This window comes from Panthera tigris, chromosome D4 (genome assembly GCF_018350195.1).
Source record: "Panthera tigris isolate Pti1 chromosome D4, P.tigris_Pti1_mat1.1, whole genome shotgun sequence".
Lineage (NCBI taxonomy): Eukaryota > Metazoa > Chordata > Mammalia > Carnivora > Felidae > Panthera > Panthera tigris.
Window position 1 is genome coordinate 88935001 of NC_056672.1, and position 23219 is coordinate 88958219.

General features: G+C 54.9%; 2 long non-coding RNA genes across 3 annotated transcripts; both read left to right on the forward strand.

Moving 5' to 3' along the window:
• The first annotated feature begins 2964 nt into the window (after positions 1-2964).
• LOC122233101 lies at positions 2965-4761 on the forward strand. Its single transcript, XR_006210562.1, has 3 exons — positions 2965-3109; positions 3179-3333; positions 4573-4761. It is a non-coding gene; the product is annotated as an uncharacterized LOC122233101 (long non-coding RNA).
• A 13166-nt stretch (positions 4762-17927) lies between these two features.
• LOC122233275 lies at positions 17928-23024 on the forward strand. 2 transcript variants are annotated; one of them, XR_006210819.1, is made up of 3 exons: positions 17928-18276; positions 18806-18896; positions 22886-23024. It is a non-coding gene; the product is annotated as an uncharacterized LOC122233275 (long non-coding RNA). The 2 variants fall into 2 exon arrangements; XR_006210820.1 differs by having other exon boundaries at positions 17928-18182.
• The last annotated feature ends 195 nt before the right edge of the window (positions 23025-23219 follow it).

Genomic DNA, 23219 nt, shown 5'->3' on the forward strand with positions numbered 1-23219 from the left:
GCAACTCAGCGGAGACAGGAGGTGCCAGGGGGGCTGGGCTGGTGTCCCGACACTGAGCAGAGGGAGGGGTAGAGAGACACGGAGAGTGAGGGGGAAAGTCGCCAACGCACAGGCACGTCTGGCTAATGAGTGGAGAGACAGAGAATCACAGGTGAAGGGGCAGAGAGGGAAGAAAGGCAGAGATGAAACATGTCGGAAGCACCAAGTTAATGGAACTACTAAGTGGTTCGTCTTTCCCAGCTAATGAGGATCCCTCTGCAGGAGGGAGGGGTTCAGGACAAGAAAGCACTGTGGCTTGAATGACTCAAGGCGCTGGAGCTAATGAAGTCACCAGAGACCCGGAATTCCTTGGGCACATCTGACACAGCTCCGTGGCAATGCTATTTTAATTCAGTCTGAGGATGACCGAAGGAGAGAAGGTCCCCTGTTAACACGACGAGTGTGGGGGAGAGGAATTTGGAAGGGGGGGCGGGAAGGATCTCGGGCGGGGGTTGTCTAACACGGACAAAAGACCAGGATGGATGCAGGGATGGGATGGGGGCTTGTAGACAATGTGTCTGGAAGGGTGAAAAGAAGCTGTGGCCCGCAGGGTGAAGCCAGGGTTTGGGAGCAGGTGCGACATGCTGTCTTGGGAGGTGGCACGCACACTCACGGCCAGCTGCACTCCCCAAACACACACACATGCACACACACACACACCAGAACCCATGAACTAATATTTACCCAGCACATCCTGTGTTGATGGGCAGAAACCAGCACGGCTCGGATCCCACGGGGCTGAAGGCTGTCGGGCTCCCAGCTCGAAGCAGCACCCTGATTCTCTCAGCACGAAGTCCAAAGTCCTCTGGGGCTTCTGCTGCCCACTTTTCTGGACACATCTGGCATTGCCTCCTCTGTCCCCAGCGCACCAGCCCTCTCGGCCCTTCCAGGCTCAGGGCTTTTTGTACCTGCTGGTCCTTCCTCCACCAGGAATGTGCTCTGCTACCAACTCCTATACACCCTTCAGGCCTCCGTTCAAATGTCACTTCCTCAAGGGACTGTCCTCGACTCCCTACATCAGGACAGATTGGATATTGTCTTAGTTTCCTCAGGCTTCCATAACCAACTGCCACAAACTGGGTACTTTAAAGAAACAGAAGTTTCTTCTCTCCTGGTTCTGGAGGCCAGCAGTCTGCAGTCAAGATGTTGGCAGGCTTCGTTCCCACTACAGACTCTGAGAGATCATGTGTCTTGTGCCCTCTCCCAGCTTTGGATGGCTACTGCTAATCCCATCCCTCCAGCCTCTGCCTCTAGCCTCATATCACCTTCTCTGTGTGTGCAGCTCTCCCTCCTCTTCAGTCTCATCAGGACACCACCCTTGGATTTAGGGCCCACCCTGGTCCTGGGGATGATCTCACCCCAAGATCCTTCCCCTAATTACATCTGCAAAGACCCTTATGCCAAATAAGGTTGCATTCTGAGGTTCTGGGGGGACAAAAATTTGGGGGGATCCTATTCAACCCATATCCCATCTGTAGAGAATTCATCATAATCGGAAACGATCAGTTATTGGTGTCAGACGTCTGTGTTTTGGTTAGACTTTCAGGTCTATGAGAGCCAGGACGGGATCAGGGTATCCCTGCTGCCTCTACAGTGTCCAGCCAGGGCAGGCATGCTAAGCCATTTGCAGAATGAATGATGGGGGCTGGCAGGCTCTCAGAAAGGAGGCAGGAGAGGGCACACCCGGGGGCACCCCGCTACATCTTTCTGTCCTACAGTGAGGGGATGGAAAGGCACAGGTGGGGTACCCTGAGATGCTCACTGATGCAGAGAGTGCCAAGGACAGGGAATCACTGGCCAGAGTCCCCAGAGGTTAACCACTCCCACGTGCTTAGCCATCAGAGATTTCCTCTTGGTGTCTTCAAGGAACTTCAGTTTTCCTTGAAATCTTTTCCCTTTGCTTAATTATCTTCCAGCCTCATAGCAAGAGAGAGGACACAATAGATTAAGGAAGGCCAAGAGGACCTTGCATCAGGACTGTGAGCTTAGAGATGTGAGGAAGGGGGGGATCCCCTCCAAGGCCGAGGGAGTCTGGTCAAAGCAATAGAAAGTCGTTCCCTTAGAGGGATGGAATGTTAGAGTGGCTGAGAGGGCGAGCTCTGAACTCACACTGGCCTGGGTTGGAAACCCAGATCACCACCTGCTGACTCAGGACCTTGGACGAGTCCCATGTCCTCTCTGGGCCTCATTCTCCTATCTGTGATATGGGAATAATAGTGTCCACTTCCACAGCGTACTGTCAGGGTTTATTGAGAGCATAGCGCTGTGTCTGGCATGTGGCAAAGTCTCAATAAATGTTGGTGATTTTCCATGGCAGAGGTCAGGAGAGATGGGGGGAACTCAGGGAGCTGGAAATAGGTCCAGAATCCCTGATTCTGAGTGTCTTTGCAAGTCCACAAAGGCAGGACCACACCTGTCCTGTCACTGTTGTACCAGTCCCAGCCCGTGGAGGACCTCCATAAACACAGAATGATTGAAAAGGTTGAATGAATGAGTGAATGAATGAATGAATGAATGCCAACAATCCTTCTTTTCTCCAGCTGCAGAGGCCAATAGGTAATTTCTCATTCATGCATGTCTCCCTCAGCCTGGCCTTTCTTGCTTTCCTGGTGTCCTCGCCCAGCCTCCAGACTCTTCTTCGACCACTGATATCACAGAATTCTTTCTAGCGTTGATTGCTGAGATGGAGTAGCCTCCCTACCCCCAAACCCCACAACCTTCCTCACCCCTTCCCACCTCTGGTGATGCCACCGAGCTTCATGATTAATTCCCCTCCAGAAACGTTCTGATGAAGCCACATGCTCACGCCAGGCAGCCTCCCAGATCAAGGATTATTTCACAAAGCTGCTTTTCCCTTTGTGACCTGTATTCATTAGCTGCTGCAAGGGTCATGTGGTCCGGCTGGTTCAGCGGGGCCACCTCTGAGCAGACAGTTGCCCTGGAGGGAAAGCTCTCCCCAGCCTGCCCACAGAGGAGGAGTTTGATGCTGGCCAAACCCAGTGGCTGGAATATTGGGGAGGAAGTGGACACCTGGCAGGGGGAGGGGTATTCTCAATGGGAAAAAACTAAGGTGAGCCATATGATATTTCTGATATTCAGCCATTTGTTGACCCATAAGAATGTCATTTCCACCCAATAGGACCATCTAAAGTTGCCTCTACAGCAAGAGAGAGGGAAAGGAGGAAGGAGCAGAACTTTGTGGAGTCAGAAACTGGTATCCAGTCCTGCTCTGCTACTTGTCAGCTGTGTGGCATGGGAAGTGTGGCCTCAACTCTCTGGGCACACTTGTCAAGTGTAGGTAATCAAGGTACCACCTTGCAGGGAGGGCATGTGATTTCTTTGCAACGGTGTGCATCAGTGCCTACCTTAGTGGCTGGTGTAGTAAAAGTACACGGCCAACGGCAGCTGTTTTGGCATTAACTAGTAACTCTTGGTCCCTGGGAGGGTGCAACTGTCTTCTGACTGGTGCCCAGCATTCATTTCAAAGGAAGTTGTGTCTCTGGCGAAGGCACCCAGGGGCTCCAGGAGATCTTGGGGGAAATGCACATTCGTTGATACCAGAAGACCCTCTGCAGCCCTCTCCCATTGGCAGATAAGCCTAGACTTTAAGTCAGTACAGAACCTGGTACAGACAGGACACTGATGAATGGGATGAATAAGGCAGATATATCAGCTGACCTCTTGGAAGACAGAATAGGCTTTGAGAAGTATGAGGTACAAAAAAAATTAGGCAGGGGTGGAGATCTGAGAATGGGCACAGCAGAAAAGCAGTAACCAGTACCTAGAGGAGTGGAGGGTTTTTAAAGGAACATGGAAATCACTGGCCTTTTGAGCCCAAGGTTGTGGCATGGCGGCGCCCCCGGGCGCTCTCCATGGTGCTGAATCACCATTGCTGGCTGGGCGTCCAGCTGTCTCACCTATGCCTGGGCCCAGTGAATCCTGGCCACCTTCTTTCAGGAATTCTGAGCCAGGGAGAAAAGAGGGGGTGGAGATGGGGCAGAGAGTGCAAGGTGACACCAAAGGCTGCTGGTCAGACACAACCATTGTCAGACTACTGGAAGGAGAGACCTCTGTTTTCACAGTATTGCTGTCACCAAGCAATAACTCCCTCAGTGGGAAGCACGGGCAACCGTCCCACACCCATTGTGCTTCCGATGCTACTTTTATGGTGGAAGCCAAATCCACCATGTGTCTTCAGACATATGATCTGTGCTCACACAGCTTACTCTTGTCCAGCAGCTCTTTGCAGGCCATTGCACACATTCTGTTCCTTTCAGACCCAGGCCTTTTGCCCCGCACCTCCTCACCTCATCATCTGAACCACCCCTCATATCCTTCAAGGCCCATACCCATATCTTCTCTTCCAGGAAGCCTCTCTTGACCACTTCAGCCACCCCCCTCACTCCCCGACCTCCTACAAAACTTAGAGCTAAATTTAGCAAGCAACGCTTCTCTAGTTCTCCACGAGCATCTCCCCATGCAACTGTGGGCCCTCAGAGGACCTGATTCTTGCTTTTTCTCACCTCTGTGCAGTAGAGCCAGGCCTGGACTGTGCATGAACACCAAAATCAACAGAAAAAGCAGCAGCACCATCATGAAGAAGCACTAATGTGTGCTAGGGCTGTGTTGATCCTTTTCGTGCTTCATCTCACTGAGAACACAATAAATCTTTGAAGCAGGTCCTATTATTATTACCATTTATAATAGGAGGCTCAGAGGGATTGAGTAACCTGCCTGAAGCCATACATTCACCAGAGCCAGGGTTCAAGCAAAGGTCTGTCTGGCCTCAGAGTCCAGCTCTTAACTGCCAGTCTTTCTGATTCATAGCAATGACCTGTAACTGAAACACACACTGAAACCAGCCTGGCTCTGCTGCTTACTCTGGTGAAACTCTACCTCTGAAAGAACCAGTGCCACAAGAATCAGAGATGGCAAGGTTTTTTTTTTTTTTTTTTTTTTTTTTTTTTTTACTGGGGTGGAGCAGACAGCACTGCAGTCTTCCCCCTGCTTCTAAGAACATTCTCATCACTTAGAAATTGCATTCATTTCTATAAACACTTATTGAGCACTCACTGCATGCCATGAATCATGCGTTACAATGAGTACTGGGTTAGACGGCCATAAATACAATGCAAGTTGACACTGTCAGCCTGTGATCAAAGCTTTTAGAGAAAGAATTAGAAAAGGACTCAGTGGCCCAGCCCTGTCTCTCTCCTGGGGGCCCAACCAATAGTTGACTCCAGCTTCTATGCTTTCAGAAACGTCCTGGAGTATTCTGGAGATTACATGGGCTCCAAGGGAGAAATGAGGGACATTTGAGGCTGGGCTTCTAGAATTTTTAGGAGACAGTGAACCATAGACATAACTTATCTGGTAGCTTCTTTGCTTTGTCAGGTTATTGGATAACATCTGATCATCCACAGAGCCAAGCTGGTCCATCAGGATGGGTTTCTGTGTGTGCATGTGTGTGTTTGTGTGGTGATGGGTGCACATGCATGCCTATACACTTCTGCATTTTAATTTGCCATTAGAGACATATCAATGCTGACAAGGAACAGAAGCAGGAACATGATGAACTCATAAGGTTATTGGAGCATGGGTGCATGATGGGGGAAATAAGATAAGTGAAAATAGATCATCCCCGTGTATGTGTGTGTGTGTGTGTGTGTGTGTGTGTGTGTGTGTTTAACTCCAGCCAATGAGGAAATCAGCTCTCGGAGCTGAAGGTGAGCAGAGCAGGGGCCCTCTGGGGGAGCTCCTGGAATTGCAAGGTTGGGGTGAACAGGGGCAATTAGGATTTTTGTGAATGGGCCTGATCAAGTGTCTCTTCCCCACCGTCCCCCAAGATGTCCCTTTGGGCACTGCCTTGGTCTCAGCTTGTAGTGTCCTAGCCTGTACCAAGCAGCAGCCTCCCGGCTCTGAGCCTGCCCTTTGAGCTACACCCTGCTGCACCCTCTTCCCTACACCTTTCCCAAAGGGGCTGTCATCATGTCAAAAGCCCAGTGCTTTTTAAAGGACTGTTCTCTCCTTCCCTTTGATTCTTCCCTTGTTTCCCTGGGCCTTCTAGAGAACAAAGTGCATGACTGAGTGGTAATATATCCCTAGTGTTGTCGTTGATTTCACGCTCCTGTTGATGGGATGGGATTTTGATTGCTGGTTCAGTGGATTCCTCCTCTGCCAGAGAAGGGTCAATGCCCCCATGTGCTTCCTGAGAACAAGAAGGGCCTCTCAGCCACTACCACTCAAGAGCAGAATTTGTTCACTTGCTCAACAAATATTCGCACCTACTATGTGCCAGGCACCATTTCAGTTGAGGGGATCAAGCCATTGTTAAATTTTTAGACAAATGCTTTGGCTTTCATGGGGCTTGTGCCTTAGCAGCAAGGGCAATGGTGAGAGACCTACAGGGGCAAATCCCGGCTCTGCCCTTTACCAACTGTCAAACCTTGAGAAAATGACCTAAGATTTCCTAGCCTCTGTTTTCCATTTTCAAAATGGAGAGAACAAGAGTGTATTAGTTATCTACTTCTGCAATAATGCCTGACAAACAACCCCCACGTCCCAGTGGCATGTGACAAGCACTGATCTGTCACAGCCCTGGAGTCAGCTGGTGGGCCATAGGTCTTGTAGCTTTTCAGGCTTCGGCTGGGCTCACTCTCATGTTTGCGGATCGGGGGGGGGGGCTGTCAGGTGGGGTGACTCAGGAGACTCAGCTCTGTATTATGTGTCTCTCGTTCTCCATTAGGCTAGCCTCTGCATGTGCACAGTGCAACGGCAGAGTGCCAGAGTGAGGGAAGACCCCATTACACAACAGATTTTAGAGCTGTCCTTGTATCAGTTGCTAAAAACCCCCTTGACAAAAGGCAGCCTCTTGGAGATTCCAGGGTGAGAAGGGAGGATGGCAAAAGATGTGGGTGCAGGGAGAGGGTGAACCTTAGCTCCATTTTTATGACCTACAACAGACTTCCTCCCAGGGCCCTTGGGGGGATGATCTAAGAAGGACGTAAAGCCCTTAGCCCAGCTCCTAGTTCACACCAGGGGCGAAAAAAGAGCTTAAACAAACAGACAGACAAACAAAAACACACAGGTTTTTGGGTGAATGAGGGTGGGCTTCAAGCAGGTCTTGCTTATGGTGACACCCCCCAAATACCCCACAATAACTGATGAATGAATGAGCTTCCAGCCATGAGGATAGCTGATTGCAACAATCATCTTATCCTGACAGAGGCTGAGGCTTCGCCTGGTGTCCGGGGGTTCAGATGGACCCCTCTCTCCACCCCTCTAAGACCTCTATGGTCAGACTAGAGGAACAGGTTCAGGAGCATGCTGGAAAAACATTCTTGCTGTTAAAGCTTCCAGAACTGATGAGGGAGGCCTCCTATCTGGGGGTGATTGTAGCATGGGTCAGGGGCAGGAAGGGGGGACAGGTAAATGCTGAAAGCTTTTTCTAGCCTGTGTTTCTCCTGGACACACAGGAGAACTACACTTCCTGGTGCCCCCCCCTCCCCGCTGCCCCCGGCAGTGAAATGGGGCTATGCCACTGACTTCTGGCCAATGGGTGGGGGCAATGTATATCACTTCCCAGCCTCACCCCCAAACCTCCTGCATGATCCCCCACAGCTTTCTCTTCCCTGATCTCCTCATCAGAGGCAGAGAGTCCAGGGAGGGCTCTAGGGCAGGGGTGGGAAGGCTATGGCTCACGGGCCAAATCGAGCCCTCCATCTGCTCTTATAAATAAAGTTTTATCGGAACACAATCATGCCCATTCCTTTCTATGTTGTCTGTGTCTGTCTTCACACCAAGATGGCGGACTTGAGTAGCTGCCATTGTACGGCCTATGATGCTAAAATGTTTACTGTTTACCCTTTACAGAGAAAGCTTTCTGGCTCCTGCTCTGAGGGATGGTGGAGCCACCAGCTGGAGGGAGCCCGGGTCCGTGGGTGCCTCCGTGGAGCACAGCCTCCCTTTCTGCAATAAGCCCCACTGGACTGTGACATAAGCGGGAAGGACGCCTTCATTGTGCTGAGCCGCTCAGATTTGGACACTATTTGCTCTTGGCAGTCCATCTGCCCAAGGAGCTATGATTCTTGGATCAGCAGAAACATGGCTGTTGATCCATTTTCTCACTCTGTGCCCTGCACACCCTGGGAAGCAGGCCTGTCTCCAGGCCAGGGTTCATGCGGGACCACAGTCATCAGACCTGGTGACCTTGAACGGTGATCTGGGTGTTACTTTTAGAGAGCGGTGGGGGCCGTTCTCTCCTGAGGGGGTGCTACAGGAGTGAGGGGAGCCGGGAGGGCGGGGAGGGAAGCCCACGGGTGGCCGGTGCTGGTGCCAGCCTGCTGGCCTTGCAGAGACAGCCCTGCTCTCAGGATAATCATCTTAGGCAACTTGACCTTGAGGGTTTGTTAATCACTGGCTGTGCCATCCTAGATAAGTTACTTGACTCCCTCTCTCCAAGCTTCATTTGTCTTATCTATAAAATGTGATCAGAGTCCCCGTAGCCTAGAGTTGCTGGCGACAGGAAGTCTCCAGCAGAGAGGCACATCCTCTGCCCGGAGTGGCATTTATATACAGTATCACTTCTCTGTGGCTCTTACTGTCAAAGCTCTGGCCCCTGGAAAGCTCACTCCCTTCCAAGGAATCCCCCTGCCCACGGCCCTGATGCCCTGGGCACAGCTTTCCACACAATGGACCCGGTGTTCACCTGCCGACTGGGCTGAGCCACCACTGAGGCGGGCGGCTGGCTGAGAGGGTGTGAAGGGCATGGCCAAATGCTCCCGGCAGCCGCGTCCGGCCACGCACCAGAGGAGCAAACAGGAGGGTCCCACGTATGGAAAGGGAGCCCCAAGGCTTCCAGAAGACACCGTCCAACGGAACCGTCTGAGGTTCCACGTCTGCACCCGACTGCTGGGGCCGACGGCAGGTCTCAGAGTCGCACCCTCGGCTTACGACACGCGGCCTCTGAGCCCTTGAAGCACAACTGAGGGACTGGAAATTGTACTTTGGTTACTTGAATTGAATTTAAATGTGACTCAAGTTCATCTCGTGAGTTTTCGTTCGAACGTGGCCATGGCCGTCATCTGGGAGGTGTTAGTGCTTTCTTGTCAATGCTCAAGGTCTGGAAGTTTCCTGGCCTCGGCCCCCGGGGCTCTCTCACCTTTGTTATTCTCTCTCCCCCAACTCCTCCAACTGAAGTTACCCCGGGGTGGGGGGTGGGGGTTCCTCCTGAAACCTGGGGCTGCGGGGCCGAGGTCCCACCAGGCACTTAGGTGCCTGGGGCCTGCCAAGGCCAGCTACGGTCGTGCGCGTGAGCACGTGGTGGGACACAGCGAGGTGCTGGAAGGCAGAACGTGGCCGATGGAGCCAGGCAGGCAGGATGGAGAAGCAGGCAAGGCCTGTGTTTCCTGCTCCGTGGGTGTGGCCTTGAAGCTCGGCTCTTACCCGCAGTTCCCCCTGCACAGAGCTCTTAACAGCAGGATCCAAAACGAGCTGTGCTGGGAATAGGTTTCCCAGGCCATGAATTCCTTAACCAGCATCATTTACCCTATTCCTTCTCAGACCAGCCGTTCATTCTGCTTCTCAATCAGGCGTCTCTGGAGGTGGCAAAGGGAACAAGGGGGAGCGGAGGGGGCTGGCGGGGTCTGCAGGGCACGGGGTACGTTGGGGCAGAGTGCTGGGTGACGTGAGCAAGGTAGTCAACCTCTCTGGGCCTCAGTTGACTCATCTGTCGAGAAGGGTACGTGAGCCACAGGAAAGGCCTTACAGAGGGCAAGGGGACAGTATCTGGGCCATGCCACCCATTGTCTGCTGAGCCCAGAGACAGCCAGCAACTTACTTATAATTACACAGCCAGCAAGGAACAGACTGCACTCCAACTGCCATAAGCTGGGGCCTCCACTCTCCGAAAACAAAGGATCTGAATCCAAAGCTGATCTGTAACAGGGAAAAAGCTGCACCAGGTGGTGGGGGCTGAGGAGCTGCAGAGAAAGGGGCAGCATCACAGACTTCAGAGCTTGAGGAGGGTGGGGAGGGGGTGCGGTGGGGGTGGGGCTGGCCCCAACCAGGACCTTGAAGCAGGAACCACTGTGGGGCTCCCCGGAGCCAAGAGGCTGGGTCTCCCCACTCCCACCTTGGCTGAAATGTTGGCAGATTGTGCGATCCTGACAGAGCCTTAGTCTTCTCATCTATCAAATGGGCATAATCCTGGCAGCCAGGGTGTTGTGAGAATTCAGTGCACTGTTGTCTCTAAAGCTGGAGCGTTGGAGGTAAGCAATCAGTGGTAAGAATGAGAATTCCAGGGGCGCCTGGGTGGCTCAGTCGGTTGAGCGTCCGACTTCGGCTCAGGTCACGATCTCGCCGTCTGTGAGTTTGAGCCCCATGTCGGGCTCTGTGCTGACAGCTCAGAGCCTGGAGCCTGCTTGGGATTCTGTCTCCCTCTCTCTCTGCCCCTTCCCCCACTTGCTCTCTCTCTCTCTCTCTCTCTCTCTCGCTTTCTCAAAAATAAATAAACATTAAAAAAAAAAAACCAAGAATGGCAATTTCAGCAGGGCAGAGGAGGGTGTTCAGAGAAAGGACCAGGAAACGGGCCTGTGTGTACCTCTCCTAAGAACAGCCCCTCCTAAACCAAGGCTGAGTGGGAGCCTGAAACAGAAGCTCTGATGGGCATGAGGGCTGGTGAAAAAGCCCCTGTCCTGGCTGTGACCTTGGCCGACCCTTCCAACTCTAAAAGGCAGCAGGAATGGGGACCTGAGGTCCTCAGGTCTGAAGATTTAAAAGCCCCCCCTCCCAGCTTGCCCCCACCCTCTCCGCTGATGGGGAGCCGTGGGGCGGGAGCGCAGGGGAGGGAGGGAGTCTTTTGGCTTCTATCCACCCAGACTTGCCCTGGGGTTCCCTGAGAACCTTGAATTCATTAGTGGCTGCAACTCTGAGCCTTGATTAAAAAGATGCTTTTTCCCTTTTTTCATTCCCCCTTGGTTCTTTCCTGGGCAGTGATTTCAATTTGCAGCTGGCTCTCTCTGGGGTGGGGAGGAGGGCAGGGCCAGGATTGGGGGTGGGGGGGGGGGAGGCGGCGGCTAGGCCCTGCCCCTCTCTCGCCCTCTCTCCCCTTTCTTTCTGTCTCTCCTCTCCTCCTCTCCCTCTGCTGGCGCTCCACCCCACCCCCCTCCAGTCACAGGCCAGTATCGGCCACACCTGCAGTGCACATCGATTGCCTGATTAAGGGGGAGATTGATTGGTCCCTGCTGTCATTAGCATATAGTTAGCGGCGACCCCTCTGCTTGGCCTCTGCTCTGACCTGCATGGATCAGGGAGCAGGATGGGAAATGGGAACCCAGTGAGAGGAAGGGCTGGGCAAGGGGGGCACGCAGAGGCTTCCCAGTGTCAGGTGCGGGGGCGGGGGTGGGGGAGGGAGAGAAGGGCCCAGAGGCCTCCTCGCCTCTCTTGGCCCAGAATCTTCCACTGGGACCAACGGACCTTGGGTTTTCCTCTCTTCTAAATGGGGACACTGAATGCAACGCGTCCTAAGAAAGTGTTGCTGGAATCAGAAGAGAGGAAGGCCCTTGCCTCCTCACCCCCCCCACCCCCCAACATCTCCCCTCCGTGCCAGCCCCTCTGCCTGCCTGGACTGGAAGTCCCCTTCAGCTGAGCTCTCTCCTTCTTGTGGACTCTTACTTTCTTTCTTTTTTTTTCTTTTTTAATTTTTTTAATGTTTATTTATTTTTGAAAGAGAGCGAGAGAGAGAGAGCACACAAATGGGGAGGGGCAGAGAGAAAGGGAGACACGGAATCCGAAGCAGGCTCCAGGCTCCGAGCTGTCAGCACAGAGCCCGACGCGGGGCTCGAACCCACGAACCGCGAGATCATGACCCGAGCCGAGGTCGGCCGCTCAACTGACCGAGCCCCCCAGGCGCGCCCGGACTCTTACTTTCAGAGCACGTTTGCCCTCCTTGTCCCGCAGAGGCAAGCAAGCAGCCGGCTGCTCACCCCAGGACTTGGGACTCTGATGACTGTCTCCCATCCACATCCGTGGCTCAGCACAAACGTGGAGTAGTAGCGAAATAAGGGCCACAGATTTCCCCCTCCCAACCTTCAGACGAGAGCGAATTTGAAACCGTCGAGAGTACATAACACCAGCTCTATACGCTGTCACATGAAGCCACGGTTCCATACGTTCAGCGGCAGTAAAAATCGCAACTTTTCTGTAAAGCAAAACCCAGAAACACCACGTGCTCCGGGAGAGGCTGGGAGGGACACCCCCAGAGCCGGGGACCCAGGGGCCTCCCTCGCTCAGCCTGGGCGGGTTCCCTGCTGGTCCTCAGAGCGTGTGGGCGGGGCCTGGAGAGGGAGCCGGGTGGGGGTGGGAGCATCAGCTTTGGGGCCAAGTCTGAATGTTAGTTATCATGTTAGCAACTTTGTCACCCTCTGCCAGCTCACACCCTCTCCGAGCCTCATCGTCCCGATCCCTGAAATGGGGTGGTATGATCTACCCTAACAGGGTCCTTGAAAGGCTCACGCGAGCTCGCTCAACGAATAGCGAACGGGGGGCGACTGGCGCACACTTGTATATGCCTTATCATGTGGGGTGCTTACTGATCTCCTGAAAGCACATTCTTTGAAAACGAATCTAAGGCATTGTTAAAGCTCTGTGACCGCAGGGAACACTGTCACATCCATCCGGGTAACATCTACGGTGCTCACAGTGCCTGGGACATGAGCAGGTGAGCGGGTATCGGGGGAGGGAAGCATTCAGACTTGAGGCGCTCCTGGGCTCGGTCCGGGGTCCCCTAAAACCCCTCGGCCAGGGCTCTCAGAGGATGACAGTGCCGAACAAAATCAAGCCGCAGTCACCCCTCCGGCTCCTTGGAAGGGAGATCCGTGGAGCAGTGGGTGGCATGGGGGGCCACGGAGGGGCCTGCCAAGTGTCACACTGGGCTGGGCAGGTGTCCGCGTCCAGGCACGTGCTGGACGCCCGGTGGGGGGTGGAGCCCGTGGGATCGGCAGCGTCGGGGGTCAGGTCATAGTCTCCTGGGGCTGCTGTGACCAGGTATGACAAGCCCCGTGGCTTAACCGACAGACATCTCGTCTCCCAGTTCTGGGGGCCAGGAGTTTGAGATCAGCGCTGGGTCCTCCTGAGGGCGGCGAGGACACATTGCAGACTCTCTCCTAGGCTTGCGGGCGGGCCCCTTCCCCCGGGGTCGCTCTGCATTGCCTTCTCGTGTGTACCCGTGCGCAGGCCTCCTCATTTTGGAAGGACGTCACATTGACTTAGGGCCCACCCCGACGACCCCACTTTAACTCAATACCTCTGTCGAGACCCTGTCTCCAGATGAGGTGACATCCTGAGGCCCCTGGGGTTGGGATGACAGCAGATGAATTTGGCAGGGGGTGGGGAGGGACAGATCACTCCGAGCTCAGAGTGGGGATGTGGCCGTGACGGCGGCGTGGACTCCCTCGGGCCGGTGTGCACACGGGAACCCCGGCGACAGGAAGGAGCAGCTCTGGGGGACCGGGCCGGCGGGCGCCGGGCTGAGAAGGGGGGCGGGGGCCTCCAGCAGGGCCGGGCGGTGCCAGCCAGGGAGGCCGCCCCAGCTGGCTGGGCCGGAGAAGCTTCCTGTGAAGTCGCAGCCCTTTGAAACATTGACTAATAAGGTTTTCTTCTCTTTCGAAGTTGAGTGAGTCAGTGGCTTCATATAGGATCCCATCTGTCCGCTCCGTCCCTGCCAGTCGGATTCTAGGCCCCTGGCCAATTGAAAACACCAATCTAGCTTAGTATGAATCTGCTTGGCGACTAGCTTTGGTGGATGTTCTGTTTTCCCTCGGTGGAAGAGAGGCCTCTTGACTGCCCTTCTGGGTCCTGCCTCCACCATGAGCCTAGAATCCTACAGCCAAGGAGCCTGGATGGCGTCTGACTTAGTCTCGGGCGGTGGGAAGCGACAAGGAGGGAGAGGAGCCGAGCTGAAGGTGCGGGAGGCGTTTTCCACCGAGGCGGTCGGGGTGGGAAGGCGGGGCCTGTAACACCTTAGCCCTTCGCTCACTGTGGGGTGTGCCCTGCTCCACCCGGACGTCTCCCCGTCGGGACTCCAGCCCTCAAGGACAGTGCCCGGCACGTGTCATCAATCACCGTGGAATGAACGACGCACAAGTACCCGGTGGGCGGGGGGCTTTTGGGGGGAGCCCAGAACTGGTCCCCTGTGGGCTTTCAGCCTCCTGGTGGGGCTCTGGGAGGGCGTCCACATCACAGCTGGCCGGTGGCGCTGGACAGCGCCCCGGGGTTGATGGCGGCCGGATCGGACGCCAGAGGGGGTGTGGAAGGGCATGCTTGCTGCTGGGCCGTAACTTCCTCTGTGGGACAGGGTGTGTGTGAAGACGTGAAGTTCATGGGGCGGGGGGGAGGGCACCCAGAGGCCAGACTTCAGCAAAGGGCAAGCCACACCCCTCAGGGGCTCAGCACAGCTGCCACCGAGACCGGAGCTACTACGGCAATGACGAGGCATCGGTTCCTGTAAGATGTGGTCCCCTGGGAGTCAAGAGACAACAGCCGTCCACAAAGGGAGTGGGCAGAGGACCGTGCGGGGGCCGTTTCTGCAGGGGGACCTCTAGCAGGCCGCTCGGGTGTCGGCCAACGCCCTTGTCATGTCGCCCCGTCCCACTGCCGGCTCTGGCAAGCACCGCCAGGGCTCTCCGGACCCTCACTGTTCTCCATCGGACACTGGCCCTGCCAGGCTCCGTCACCCTCTCCGCCCGGCCGCCCTGGCCCGTGGCTCCCCGACTCCCCCTTGCCCTGCCCTCGTCGCCGCACACAGGTCCTTCTGTGCCAGGGAGCTCCCCTCTCCCCCCCGGCTGCTGACCTCTCTCTTCCCATGCCTCTGGACCAGATGTCAGCCCCAGGCTTCCTTTTTGGCCTCCCCGGACCCCCAGGCTAGCCCAAGGCCCCGCGTCCTGGGTTCTCGCTGAAACCTGGAGGGCAACCCCCTGCTCGAAACGCCGCACTAACTCCTGGGGTTGTCTGCCCGCCCGACTGTGGGGGTCCCTGACGCACAGACGCTGTCTTGCTTGGTCACTGTTTTATCCCCAGAGGCCGGCGCGAGGCGTGGCTCACAGAGACTCTCGCGAACTCGTGCTCAAAGGAGAGGACGAGTCCAAATAGTCCGGGATGCTTACCACAGCAGGAAGCAATGCTATGTGGAGTGGCCAGGATTCCTGACGAGGGACTCCAATAGTTTAGAGAGTGGCTGGACCCAGCCCTGGGTTCACGTTTCCATTCTGTCATTGATTGGGTTCGTGGTGGCCTTGGGTAAGTGACATAGCCTCTCCGGGCAGGTGTTATCACCTGTTCCTTGTGCAGGGCAGTGGGAGGAGTCAAGGTGGATGACACGGTCAGGGAGCCCCGGGCGCAGAGCCGGCCATGGGGTGGGCTCGGGAGGCAGGGGGCCGGGGCCCTGCGGTGGGGGCAGAAGGCGTCTTCCCTGGCTGCCCCGGGCCATCCAAAGCAGCAGCTGGAAGGCACCGGGCAGCAGGCATGACTGGTGGCAATGGCTCCACTCTGGCCCCAGTGAGTCTGTGAGGAGCTGCCGTCGCCCCCCACCGGCCACTCCACCTGCACGACCAGCAAAGCCTTCGGGAGACACAAGGGGGACTGGGCCCCTTGCAGGACGCCAAGCCCTCCCTGCGTGCCGGCCGCCCGCCCCTGCCCGGAGCTCGTCCCGTGGAGCCCGGGCTTCCCCAGGGATGCTCGTCTCCCCTCATCTGACCCCAGGAGAGGCCCAGCTGGGACCTGAACCGGCGGCACAATCTCAAGTGGCTCACTTAATTGCCGGGACTCAGTTTCCTCATCTGTAAATTGGGGGTAGTGATCCCTCCTGTGCCCAGTGACACGTTGATGAAGCTGTCTGGCTCGAAATAGGTCCCAAATAGTCTCAGCTCCCCTCCCTCTGCCTCCAGCTTCCCCGCACCGTGCTGCTTTTCCTCTGGGGTTTTCCGACCCCATCGCCTACGCTTTAGAAGCAGAAGCCTTCTCTCCAGGCTGAGGAAGGGATCCCCATCCCCTTGCAGTGGCGGAGTTAAGGCACAGAGTGGCTTCTCCCCAGCGGGAGGCAGCATTGCTAAAAGGGAAGCCATCAGCCAAAGGAACTGAGGGATGATGGTGACATTTCAGGACTGGCATTCGTGGCGAGAGATTTTTCAGGCTGAGACTGCCCTGCCCGAGAGTGAATGGCTGTGATGAAGAATGAGTTGGTGGGAGGCAGGAGAGTAGAGCCCTTGTCTCCTGAAGATGAGACGTTAAATCCCTGCCTCTCCACCCTCTGGCTGTGTGACCTTGGACAAGTCCCTAGACCTCTCTGAGTCTCCGTCCCTGTAAAGTGTGGGTGCTCACTGGTGCTAATTCCTGCAGGGGTGCGCTGTGGTTCACGCAGGCTTTGCATGGAGCCTTTAGCACGGAGCCTGGCACGTGGCAAGAGGTCTTTTCTTCTTAGTCACTGCTGCTGTTGTTTTTATTTTCATTACCAGGAGCTGGCAGTGCGTTCGACAAATTCATCAGCCTCAAACCCTCGTCTCCCTAACAGCAAGGCTGAGGGAATACAGCTTGAGGCTTGGGGAGGGGCAGACATCTCCAGGCTCTTACCAATCTGATTCCTTTGAAAACATAACATTTTTTTTTTGTCCTTGGACTGGCTAACCGTGTTCACAGATGGACTGGCTTCCAGATGGAGCGGAGGCCCAGCGAGGCCGAGGGACTTGGGCAAGGTCACCGTGTCCCAGAACCTCTGTTTCCCCATAAGCCAAGCTGCCTCCTCCCAGGGCTGCCCCAGCATTCCCGAGGGCCCGGCCGGTGAGGACAACGTGAGCCGACACTGACTGCATCAGGGAACAGGCCAGCTGGGGTGGAGAGTGGGGGTGGGGGACCTCTCGGGATAGCCAGCACTTGAGGCCATGGGAGGGCTGGAATTTTCCAGGCCCTCCGGCAGGAGTGGAGACCCTGGCCAACCTGCCAGTCTGTGTGAGAGCTCCTGGCGCTGACCCAGAGGCAGCTTCCAAATGCTTTTAGGCAGAGGGTGCTGGGAAGCCGGCCCAGGCTCCCTGGGTTCCTAGTCTGGGGGCAGTGGGGCCGGGGGGCGGGACCGGGCTGATACCCAGTGGCAGGGAGCCAGCCACTGCCCACAGGTGGAGGGGGGAGGCTGAGCGGGGCCTGGCTGCAGCGGGGACCGTGAGAGCAGAGCTGGGTGCGACAGTGTCTCTGTCCCCATCTCCCACACCCACAGGCAAGCAAACCGGGATGGGGAGAGAATAAGAGAATGTAGCAGGGAAAGATGAGAAAGAAGGAAGGAGAGACCGCGGAGGGGTGGGGGCGAGGGGGAAGTCCACCCTGGCCATTAAGTATGAGTGAGGGAGGTGGCCTGCCCGTGTCCCCATGGGTGGCCTCACACGCTGCCGTGGCCAGGGAGTAGATCCTTTCCTAGGAAACGGCCAGGCTTTCCTCTCCCCTCCCTTGACACCATTCGCTTTTGGTGGGAGAAGTAATGAGGTGATCAAGTGGCCGCTGTCATACTCCTCTGACCTCAGCTCCCAACCCCTGGCCATGTCCTTCCCCCCCCCCCCACTCCTCCTCCAGGAAGCCCTCCTGGATTTCTCTCAGCCCCACCGAGGGCCCCTTTACCCCTCCGGGGCCCTGCCACACTCCAGACAGTTGTCACGACACATACGGAGGGGTGAGGGGGGGTGGGTCAGGTACATCTATAGAACAGCCAGCCCTTGAGCCCGTTCTGAGGGCCTCACTGCGTCCAAGCAGCTTCCCAAGCTCCCGGTCAGCACCTGCTGCTGGACCAGACTTTCCTTTGCACGCGTCTGACACACGGGGGGCAGAGAGGGGCGGGGAGGGGCAGGCGGGAAGGCAGAGGCTTAGAATCTTTTTGGCAGCAAGAACGACATGAGATCGCTCTTCAGTCGACTGAGTTAAGGGAAGAACAATACTGCCCACCGAGGTTTGAGGGCTTCTATTTGGGGAGCACCAGGCTGAGCCACCTCCGGGGCCGGTGCTCCGGCACCCCTGAGCCCGGCCCGGCCCGACACCGTCCGCTCAGAGGCCCGGAGGTGGCCCGGGGTCTTGCAGCTACGGTGCTGGGAGGAGAGAGCACCTGAAGCCGGGTGAGTGGCCAGCACTCTCCTGCCCGTGTCCCCACCTCCCCGGCCAGAAAATGGAGGCCAGTGAGCTCAAAGACCACGTCAAGGCATCGTTATGGTAACCGGGCAGGAACTGGGTCCCTTCCCACCGACCGGGGACGGTGGACGTGGCACCGGCTGTTCCCCGGGAGTCGGTCTGGCTGCCGGGAGCCCTGGGCTAAGGATTCCGAAGCCATGCTTGGGCTCAGCGGGAAAAGGGCACTGGGTTCGATTAGCGATGTCTGCCGAGGGTGTGGGTGGGGGAGCAGCAGCCTGCCAGACCCCAGACTCACCAGGGGAGCATTGTGATGGCAGGCCCAGCAGGAAGGACGGACCGGACGGTGTCTCCAAGGAGAGACCCTCCACCCCAGCGACTAGGCCAGTGAGAAACCGCCCTCACCCTGAACCCCTTCCTGCCAATCTCCAGGTCAGGACAGCCCCTCCCAGCGTCCTCCTCGTAAAATAATCCTCTTTGTTGGACTTGCCCCTGGTTTTGCCCCGGCTGGCACGTCCCGAATCGCAATTCGCTGCTATTCCCCGAAAAAAACCCATTTTGCTGGTCAAGTTTAACCACTGGTTGTCGGTTAATGGTCTGTATTACCTTACAGGTCTGAGGGAGGAGAGGGGAGTTCACTGTCCTCATCCAGCACGGTGACATCTAAAGTGGAAATGAACAAAAGAGCAAAGAAGACGGTGACGGTAATGACAGTCACAATGCCAGGTGCCACCTGCCAGGGGCTGGCCTTGTGCCCGGCTCTGTGCTGAGTGATCCCAGTTAATTTCTGCAACGGCCCCGTCAAAGAGTGCTGTCAGTCCCGCACCGCGGGTGAGGGAATGGAGGTCCGGAGGGGCTCACACAGTCAGTGAGAGTCAGAGCTGGGATCGGGGCCGCTGGCTTCTGGAGCCTCTGCTTCTGACCCACGTGTGGTGGGACCGGGCTGCCCTGGCTTTGGTGTGTGGAGGCTATGGTGCCAGCCCCTGGGCAGGAGGGGGCCTGGGCATCTACCCCAGGGGAGGCATGGGCGGGGCCTCCCAGTTCCTTTCCTTGGTACCTCTTGGACTTGTGGTCTTGGAACTGGACCCTGAGCCAGGGCTGGGTCTCACCCAGGAGGTTTTAGACTTTCTGAATTGCTAGAAACCTTTATAATTTAGCAAATAACAATGGCACTTTGATCCCCTGGCAACACGGTATCGGCTGGCCCGTTGGCATGATTCTCGACTGCAGCTGACACAGAATACATTCTCCTGGAGGCCTCATGGGACAGGGTGAAGGCGCCTCAGGGGTCGCCCGGGGTTGGAGGTCACAATGTCAAATGAGGAAGAAGGCCCCTGGTGGGGTGTGGTAAACCAGGTCCAGACCCCATGTTTCCTGTCCCCCAATTTTTCTTCACTCTTAAGTAGAACACACATAAAAGAGGGCCCGTGAATTAGTGCCCACGAGCGTATGAGTTTTCACAAACTGAATGCCCACCTGACCAGCACCTCCCATCAACGCAAATTGAAGGAGCCTTTTAGAATCTTTTAAAATATTTATTTATTTGTTTACGTATCCATTTGTTTATTTTCATGTAGACTCCACGTCCGATGTGGAGCCCAGCGTGGGGCTTGAACTCACGACCCTGAGATCAAGACCTGAGCTGCGATCAAGAGTCAGACGCTTAACTGATTGAGCCACCCAGGAGCCCTGCCCCCCCCCCCCTTTTAGAATCTTTAAGAGAAAGAGAGTTGTCTTCGAGCCCAAGTTAGGATAGCTGCCTGGGATATACAATCTTCCCAAAGATGCTCCAGAGAAGGAATATTTGGTGCAGGGCTATACACATTTTTTTTATGTAAAATATCACACATCATTAGGACGTTTCAGAAAGTTGCAGACCTTAAGTTTCTGGAACATGCCGGGCTGTATGACTTTTATCTTATGGGAACCAGGGAGGGTTTTTTCCCTTTTCCTTATCTTTATGTTTGGAATGCTCCTTTCTGGTTATTTTTTTTTTTTGAACGAAGCAGATGTACAATGTGTGCTCAGGGCAAAAATAGAGCCCATGCTCCGAGGTTTTGCCAAGTCATTTTGACCTTGGTAAATGTTAAAGTGTAGCTTCCCTGGGAGTCCAGGAGCTGTGCCCACAAGCATTAAAAGTTGAACACTTCCTTCACTGTATCGCTCAGAAGGCCCCTCACATCTGTGTTTGCGCTTCGTGTAAGTGGAATCATACATCGTGTGCTCTGTCGCGCGCCATCATGTCTGGGAGACTCACCCAAGCCACTGCCCACAGGGGCGGGCGGTTGCTGCACAGTGTTCTGTGGGTGGGGATCCCACACTTGACCCACTCTCCCGTTGGTTGGTCTCCGGATAGGTGCACATGGTCATGCTACAAACGTTCTGGGCTCTGGTGCATGTCTCTTCCTGAACATTCTTGTGAATTTCTGGTTGGAGCAGAGTTGCGGGGCCATTGGGTATGCATATGTTCAGCTTCATTAGAGATTGCCACACAGTCTTCCAAAGTGGCGTTCCGATCCCCATCCTACCGGCAGTGGATGGCAGCCCCATATCTTTGCCAACCCGGAGTATTCTCCGTATTTTTCATTTTAGCTGTGCTGGTGGGGGCACAGGAGTATCACATGGCAGCCTGCCCTTGCACTTCCCTAATGGCCAATGTTGGGTCTCTTGTTATATGCTTCTGGGCCATTTGGGAACCCTGTTGGCTTGTCTGTGAAGTACCTGTTCAGGGCTATTTCTCTCCTGGGATGTTTGTTTTATCTTTAAAAAAAATTTTTTTTCAAATGTTTATTTATTTTTGAGAGAGACAGAGGCAGAATGAGAGTGGGTTAGGGGCAGAGAGAGAGAGGGAGACACAGAATCCAAAGCAGGCTCCAGGCTCCAAGCCGCCAGCACAGAGCCCGACGTGGGGCTTGAACCCACGAGCTGCGAGATCATGACCTGAGCCGAAGTCAGAGGCTTAACCGACTGAGCCATCCAGGTGCCCCTGTTTGTTCTTTTCTTGTTGATTTCCAGGAGTGTTTTCAATATAAGGCCTTATGTTGCAAATATGAGGAAAAACTTCTACTCTGCGGATTACCTTTTCATTCTCTGCTGAACGGACATCCATACGATGGTCTAATCTATTACTTTTTCCATGTATGGTTAGTACATTTTGCACCCTGTTTAAGACATTTTTGCCTCTTCTGAGGTCACAAAGATGTCTCTTGGAAACGTTTCATTGCTTTGCCTTTCACAGGTAGATATGCAGTCCATCTGGGATGTGTGTGTTTGTTTGTTTTGTAATTCGTGAGGTTATGTGTTAGAAAGGACTCTCCTGTTCTCGCTGGGCAGGGCTGGCCCTGCTGCCTGTTTTGTGGGGAGGGGCTTCTTCTCCCAAATCTTTTTGTCCCGCTGGTCAGTTTGTCTGCCTTTGTGCCAGCCCCATGCTGTCCTAACTGCTATGACTCTATCACAGCTCTGATATCTGGTAGCACTAGTCTTCAACCTTGCTCTTTGTTTTCACAATCTTCTTGGCTATTTGTTCCTTGGCCCTTTGCCTTTTCATATAAATTTTATATCAGCTTGTCAATTTCCACCCAAAATAACCCTACTGGGATTGTGATTGAGGTTGCAGTGAGTGTAGCTATTAATCGGGGAGTGGGGGGTGGGGTGGGGATAACGAGTTTACAGTAGTGTAGTTCTCCTATCCATGAACATCGTATACTGCTCTGTCTGTTGAGAGCCTTGTTACTTTCTCTCAATAACATTTTGTAGTTTTCGATGCGGAGGCCTTGTAGGTCTCCATCAGACTGCCTCCTGCTTTGAAACCTACAGCTAATTTACAAGATTTAAGCAATGGCCAACCCTAGACCCTACTGAGCTGACTTAAAGATAGGGCTGTTCTGCCCCAGCTGAGTGGGCCTGTGAACAAGAGGCCCGTGGGGGCCAGATGTCTTGCATTTTTGTTTTAAATCTTGGACTTTTAAAACAAGTGGTGTATGTACAGACAAAGGTTCATGGAGCAGGCTGGAGACAGGTATCCTTTCGAAGGCCTGTCTACAAGGTGCAGTTTGGACTGGCATCTGGGAACGTGGATTATGGGAGCGTTTCCACCATCCCCTAACTGATAAGAATGGCTCACTGTGCCTCAACTGTTTGTGCAAACCATGTGGTTTATGCCGAACTCCTGCTTTCCTTTGAGTAGTAAGGATGTTTGGCATGTGTTAGGCAGAGGGTGCTTATGTGACCGGCCTGTAATAAGGAGTTTCCCTGGTAGACAGCACTTCGTGCGTTGTTGCAACATGTTGTGGGGAAGGTTAAGCCCACCCGTGTGACTCCAAGGGGAGAGGACTCTTGGAAGCCCGTGCTTGGCTTCCTCCAGCCTTCATCCCACCACCTCTTCCCCTTTTCTGATTTTGTTTCATATCCTTTTGCTGGGATACAACTATATGTTGAGTCCTTTCAGCCTTTCTAGAGAGTCACCCATCCTGGGGGTGGTCCTGGGGACCCCTGCCTGCCCCCTACAGAGGCCCCCGGCTTCCTGCTCCCAACCCAAGGCTGCTTCCGGGAGGGTATAACCGGTGGGAGACAACGTGGAAGCAAGTTATGGATCAGTTTCTGATGGGAGGCTGTTGTCAAGCTAACGTTGTATGAAAAAGACGCGGGCACGTGGAAGTCTGTACCACACAGTATAACTTTATTTCATACACAGGATACCTCTCTCGGCCTTGGAAAGGGAGGAAATTCTGACACGCTCCACACCATGGATGAATCTGGAGGACGTTATGCTACGTGAGGACGAACCCTGTATGATTCCAACTTGAATAATCAAAGTCAGAGACACAGAAAGCTGCGGGTGGGCGTCAGGGGCTGGGGGAGGAGAAATGGGGAGTCGTGTTTAATGGGGACAGAGTTTCAGTTTTGGGAAAATGGAAAAGTGCTGGAGACGGATGGTGACGACAGCGGCAACAGGGTGAGTGTGCTTCGTGTCGCTGAACTGGGCACTTAGAGATGGCTAGAGCGGTAAGCTTTGTGATAGTAAGCGC